Source organism: Oncorhynchus mykiss, chromosome 4 (assembly GCF_057628025.1).
Source record: "Oncorhynchus mykiss isolate SJ-2025 chromosome 4, ASM5762802v1, whole genome shotgun sequence".
In the NCBI taxonomy this organism is placed as follows: Eukaryota; Metazoa; Chordata; class Actinopteri; order Salmoniformes; family Salmonidae; genus Oncorhynchus; species Oncorhynchus mykiss.
The window spans coordinates 38,582,224-38,589,095 of NC_143025.1; the positions used below are offsets into that span (position 1 = coordinate 38,582,224).

The following is a 6,872-nucleotide window of genomic DNA, read 5'->3' on the forward strand; positions in this document are numbered from 1 at the left end:
GCACCTGTGGAATTGTCGTTAAGACTAACAGCTTACAGACGGTAGGCAATTAAGGTCAGTTATGAAAACTTAGGACACTAAAGAGGCCATTCTACTGACTCTGAAGAACACCAAAAGAAAGATGCCCAGGGTCCCTGCTCATCTGCGTGAATGTGCCTTAGGCATGCTGTAATGAGGCATGAGGACTGCAGATGTGGCTAGTGCAATAAATTGCAATGTCCGTACTGTGAGATGTCTAAGACAGCGCTACAGGGAGACAGGACGGACAGCTGATTGTCCTCACAGTGGCAGACCATGTGTAACAACACCTGCACAGGATCGGTACATCAGAACATCACATCTGCGGGACAGGTAGAGGATGGCAACAACTGCCCGAGTTACACCAGGAACGCACAATCCCTCCATCAGTGCTCAGACTGTCCACAATAGGCTGAGAGAGGCTGGACTGAGGGCTTGTAGGCCTGTTGTAAAGGCAGGTCCTCACCAGACATCACCGGCAACAACGTTTTGTCTCACCAGGGGTGATGGTCAGATTCACGTTTATCGTCGAAGGAATGAGCGTTACACCGATGCCTGTACTCTGGAGCGGGATCGATTTGGAGGTGGAGTGTCCATCATGGTCTGGGGCGGTGTGTCACAGCATCGTCGGACTGAGCTTGTTGTCATTGCAGGCAATCTCAACGCTGTGCGTTACAGGGAAGACACCCTCCTCCCTCATGTGGTACCCTTCCTGTAGGCTCATCCTGGCATGACAATGCCACCCGCCATACTGCTCGTCCTGTGCGTGATTTCCTACAAGACAGGAATGTCAGTGTTCTGCCATGGCCAGCGAAGAGCCGGATCTCAATCCCATTGAGCACATCTGGGACCTGTTGGATCGGAGGGTGAGGGCTAGGGCCATTCCCCCCCAGAAATGTCCGGTAACTTGCAGGTGCCTTGGTGGAAGAGTGGGGTAACGTCTAACAGCAAGAACTGGCAAATGTGGTGCAGTCCATGAGGAGGAGATGCACTGCAGTACTTAGTATCTGGTGTGGCCACCAGCTGCATTGACTGTTACTTTTGATTTTGACCCCCCTTTGTTCAGGGACAGATTATTCCATTTCTGTTAGTCACATAGTCACACGTCTGTGGAACTTGTTCAGTTTATGTCTCAGTCGTTGAATATTGTTATGTTCATACAAATATTTACACATGTTAAGTTTGCTGAAAATAAACGCAGTTGACAGTGGGAGGACGTTTCTTTTTTGAGTTCATTTCTTTTGGTTACTACATGTATTATTTCATAGTTTTGATGTTTTGTTGTCTTCACTATTATTCTACAATAAAGACAAACCCTTGAATGAGTATGTGTCCAAACTTTTGACCGGTACTGTACGTTTTGGGGTATGTTTTTTTTACGTACGCACGGTTTATAAATGAGGCCCCAGGACCTGGTGTCCCTGGAGGTGTTAAAAGGACAAATGGATGAACAGGTTGTTGGTACATCTAGTTGTCACCTGATGTCCCTAGTTTATGTGGCCTTTTGTAAGGAAGCATGTTTTACTTTACACACACCACACATATGCCTACACACACATCCACTCACTGTTTGTTTGCTGTTGTGTTTGTGCTGTTGGCAGTGTCTTCAGTCTTTGTCTGTTTTGTCTTAAATTGATTTTTTTGTTCGTTTTTATCCCAGCCCCCGTCACCACAGGAGGCCTTTTGCCTCTTACCAGGCCTTCATTGTAAATAAGAATTTGTTCTTAATTGACTTGCCTGGTTAAATAAAATGAAGTAAAATCATTGTTTTTATCATTTTTTTCTGTTTTCTAGATCACAATAAGTGGCTTATCGCAGCTTATGAAAAAGATGCCCCACTCCCGCAAGCAGGTGGCTCAGGTATGTAGCACCATGTAACCTGGTCCGTTTTGGTTGTCATCCTGAGTTGGTCTGCTCTGTTTGGGTGTGATGCCTCTGAGGCCCAGTATATTGTGGTGTTTCTTTTTCCACCTGCTCTCTATGATAATGATACTGTGGAAAAACAGGTCAGTCCTCTATTATGTGACTGGGTTTGTATGGAAATTAAAGCTGTTCACTTATACTGCCATGTGGGAAAATGTATTGATATTAGAATAAAATATTAGACTGGTTTTCCTCAGCCATGTTTCTATGTCAACCACAGAACAATGTCCATCTGAATTTGACTGAAGACTGTATGAACCACTTCCAGAGGAATGTGCAGAAACTCTGCAAAGCTGAGCAGGCATGCTTTACAGCGTCTCCTATTTTTGGACAACATGTGACTGTTGTAATGTACATGTCCCTTATGTATGACCTTGTGGTTTCTGACTGATGCTGTGTGTTCACTGTTGTGTAGGACCTGGCAGTAGGGTCTGATGTGGAGGGTCAGAAGGTGAAGGACCAGATGAGGACACTGCTTCCTGTGCTGTTGCACCCCCACGACATCTACGGCAAGATCAGAGCTCTTCTCCTCTACATCTTCAGCCTCAACGGCAAGTCTGCTGCTTTGACTCACCCTGTGCCCTCACAGTTTGAAAGAGGATCTTTAAATGTACATGTAAACATTTAGACGCTTTTATATGGCATCTATTCAATTGAAAATTCTAAAAAGTTTACAGTTTTAAAATGGAAGATCATGAATTCCTTATGTGCCCCTTGACAAAAGTACCATTGGAGCTTCAGCTATAGGAATATTCCTTCAATAGAATCTATTTTCGTTTGGCCTGAGGTAACTTTAGTCAATTACTATTTTTAAAACCTTTTTCTTTCTGGTTCTGAACAGGAACAACAGAGGAGAACCTGAACAAACTCATCCAACACGTTAAGATCGAGGAGGACAGAGTTTATTCTCAACTGTAGAGAACTGGGAGTCCCCATCACATCTTCGGTTAGTGGGATTTTATAGGGCATAGCTGTATGTAGTTTGCTAGATCTTAGCATGGTCATAGCCCAGGTGGATTATACAGTACCATCAGTGTATTGTATTATAGAGTGGAACTTAACTAGTTTTATGTTTTTTCTTGCTATCCTTATTTTGTATCTTCTTACCTTAAACTTTACTTTTATTTATGGTTTCGTTTCTATGTCTCTCTTTCACTCTCTCCAGCCAAGCTTGTTCCCACTGCTTAGGTCGTCTCGAAGGGAGCGATTTCAGGAAGAGACATACAACCTGTCTAGATGGACACCTGTCATCAAAGACCCGATGGAGGTCAGCGTAATGCAGATGATGATAACGTTGATAAACCGTTTCTTTGTCTCACAGAACAGAACTGTGTCACTTAGCTTTTTTCAGGCACAGGGAGGGAGGGAGTTACAAGGGCAGGGTGGAGCAGGAAGTGATGGGCTCAAACAGAGCCTGTATTCACAAAGTAGGAGTGCTATTCTAGGATCTTACAAATTCTCATAAAATAGATTAAGTGAATTCAATTAATGAAAACATATTGGAAAAAGTGAAATTACGTTAACAATGTCATAGAACAATTTTATTAACATTTTGAATGTAGTGGCCTTTCCTTGTAGGCTATGTTTATTTAATTTATCTAGGCAGGTCAGTTAAGAACATATTCTTGTTTACAATGACAATGTTTACAATGACAATGTGATGCAGTGCCTTAGACCGCTGCTCCACTCGGCCCCCTTATGAAGCAAGGTCACATTCATAATTTAGTTTAATTTTAGACAAAGCCTCTTCATTGTTAAAATAGGCCTACAGAGAGGAAGGGGTCCATCCAAATCATCTTGGTGCCTGGACCCTATCCTCACATTTCAAGGCTGTGCTGAGACATTTACTTATTAACACTCCAAGTCCCCCTCAGGTAATCCCAACTGTAAATTGTCAGCATTGTCTTTATACTGCCGGCCTGCACCAGGTAACCTTCATTGACTCTTGTTTTAACCCACGTCCTCGCTCGAGGCATAAGCCCAATGGTTCAGTTGTATACAATCCTGTACCTATTCCAATTGAAACCAATCCCATGGCATTTTCAAATAATGGGACTCCATAACTCCATCTGACCTGAAATCCCGCAGCTGCGGTCTTGGAATTTGTTCATATAAATGCCAGAAGTTTGATTTCAAAGATGGATTTGATTTTAAATTCTAGCTTCTCAATCCAACGTGAACATTCTGGTAATTTCGGAAACTTGGTTGAATAATTCTGTGCTGGACTCTGATGAATCTCTGTCTGCTTATAATATTTACAGATTGGACAATTTGCAGAGGTGGTGGTGTAGACATATTTATAAAGGACAATTTAAATGTTACAGTTTCTCTTGCTGCCTCTCTCCCTAAGCAGTTTGATTGTCTCGTTCTTAATGTGGGCCTTGGTCATAATAACCAGCTGACACTAGTAGGAGTGTATCGCCCTCTCTCGGCTCCCTCATGTTCTCTTAGCAATTCAGATACATTAATGTTATCTAAGTATGGTAAATCTGAACCATTCATTTTAGGCGATTTCAATATTGATTGTGGGACGCCAGTGTCAGATACATTGAAAGATATTTGCTATGAGCTACACCTGTCTCAGCCTATAACTGAACCTACATGGCCACATCCTAAAGATCCATCAATCTACCCTGATTGATATTATTTTGACGCATACTCCAGATAAATATGTTGCTAGTGGGGTTTTCCCAGTGGATTTGAGTGACCGTTGTCTATGTCAGAGATGTGAGAATGCATCAATCTAAGCCTCGTGTCATCACTAAGAGGAACTTTAAAAACGTGTGAACAAGCTTTTTTACATTATTTTAGTGACCTTTGTAGACTGCAAATTGACCACAATAATCCCAGATATAGTATTTAACTAAAACACCATTTCAAATCTTGCTCACATTTGTAAATGATCTCTCTATAATGCTTGGGAATACTTGGGACCAAAATTCCAAAATTAAAATCCCTTGGAGACAATTTCTGGTATTGTTAGTCTTATGTCCAAGAATGAAAATCCCCCCAAATATTAATTATTTTGTGGATTTGTTTAGGGCTCAGAAGACTTTTGTGGGGTGGGGGGGAGGCAGGCAAATAAAAAAACCCACGTGCCAAATTCGGGTCTGCGGGCCGACAGGTCGGGAACCCTGCTTTATAGTCTAGGTCTCGGATATGGAAGAGATGCAGATGATTATTTTTTTAATTAATAAAATCATATATGATAATGTGACTTAATAATAAGTTCCAATCTCACACACACCCTCTCCATATCTTAATCCCTCTCTCCTCTCCTAGTGCCCGTCAGAAACACAAGGCCAGTTCTCAGGATGAGCGGAGGAGTGGCTCCAGGCTCATCATATTCGTCATCGGAGGGATCCGCTACTCAGAGATTCGCTGTGCCTACCAGGTCACACTGTCCATCAAGTCCTGTGAGGTCCTCATAGGTGGGTACCAACAGCAGTGGGTGAATCTCAAAAGTATTCACGGTTAGTTGCGTCCTCTCTCGTCGCTTCCAAGGTGAATTAAGACTTTTGAGATTCACCCAACCATTGCTATTGTCCCAAACTACAGCCCAGTCAGTACCTGTTCTAGTGCTTGACACCCCCTGTTGTAAATACACGGTAGTACAAAAAACAAGAGGTAATGAATGAAAAATGAAGATTCACAGTACAACAGTATGGTTCTGTCATGGTCTTGAATGTCAGGAAAAGCAACACTACAGAATGTTCTTCATCAGTGATTTTTATGACATTATTTTGTTAGTAAACAAACATGTAATTTTCATTACATCTCCAGGATCATCCCACATTGTGACCCCAACCAACCTCCACCAAGGAGTCCTTTACAATAGTGAAGGAGTGACCCACCCTGTAACCCTTCCCCCTATGTAACACCAACCACACTCCCCTTTTCCCTGTACCCCTTCCTCAAATGTAACACCGCCCCCCCCCCCCACGTTGGAAAACCTGTGAGAAATGCTTAGAGATGTAATTTGGATGAAATAAGACGTTGAAGAGCTGAGCTAATGTTGTACATATGATGTAAGCTATGTCTGCTGCTTGCTAAACTCTCACCCTGCTCTTACTGTTTATATTTTCTCACCTGTATTATGATTATCAACAGTGTTTTATCTTGCTGTGTTGAACAACTGATAAACAAATGGATGTGGTTCAATGGTGCCTTATTCTTTGGAGTGATTGCTCACTTTGTTAAAAAGTTCTGCTATGAAAAACAACTATACTTTAGTGGGGGGGGGGGGGGGGGGGGGGGGGTCAAACATCTCTTATCTGAAAAATGAAGAAAATAAACTTACCAGAAAGCCTAATCAGAACAACAGTAATGTGATCTTTGCAACACTTGTACCAAAAGCCAGTCCTCTCCAGTGGGCAACTACAGACAGGAAGCAGAGGCAAAGATTTCAATGGAGAAGACAATAAGAGCAGCAGGGTTTTTGACTGGTATCCGGCAGAGCTGGGACTTGGGTATCGGGTGGACGAAGTGTCCTCATAACTGAGGGAGACAATGGGTCTCCCCCTCTCTGAGAATATGAGGCTTCTGTAATGTAATATATCGAATCTGCCACATGTTTTGCCAGGCTCCCTGAAGAATACAGGATCACAGCCATGTTTTACATTGTGTCAATTGATTGTTGGTGGTGAATCATCGCATTGGAGTGTGTAGGCTACATATATTACTAGTGCCCCATATTGACCCCGTATTAGCAACCTGAATTGAATTGACTGAATTTTTCAGACACATTTTTGGGGATAAGTGCACCATAGAACATATATAACATTAACTATATGAACAAAATATCTCCACGTCTTTGGTTTTCAGATCAGTGTGTAAGAGGAAGCTGCTGTAGAGTATTGAGACTGATCCATCCCTAGTCTGAGAGACAGAGCAGATTAGCCTCACAAATTGTTGTTGCTAAATTCATTGAG

General features: G+C 42.4%; 1 pseudogene; it reads left to right on the top strand.

The window, feature by feature from the left end:
- The first annotated feature begins 1,415 nt into the window (after window positions 1-1,415).
- Window positions 1,416-6,050, top strand: LOC110520996 (syntaxin-binding protein 3-like; annotated as a pseudogene).
- Window positions 6,051-6,872: the final 822 nt, after the last annotated feature.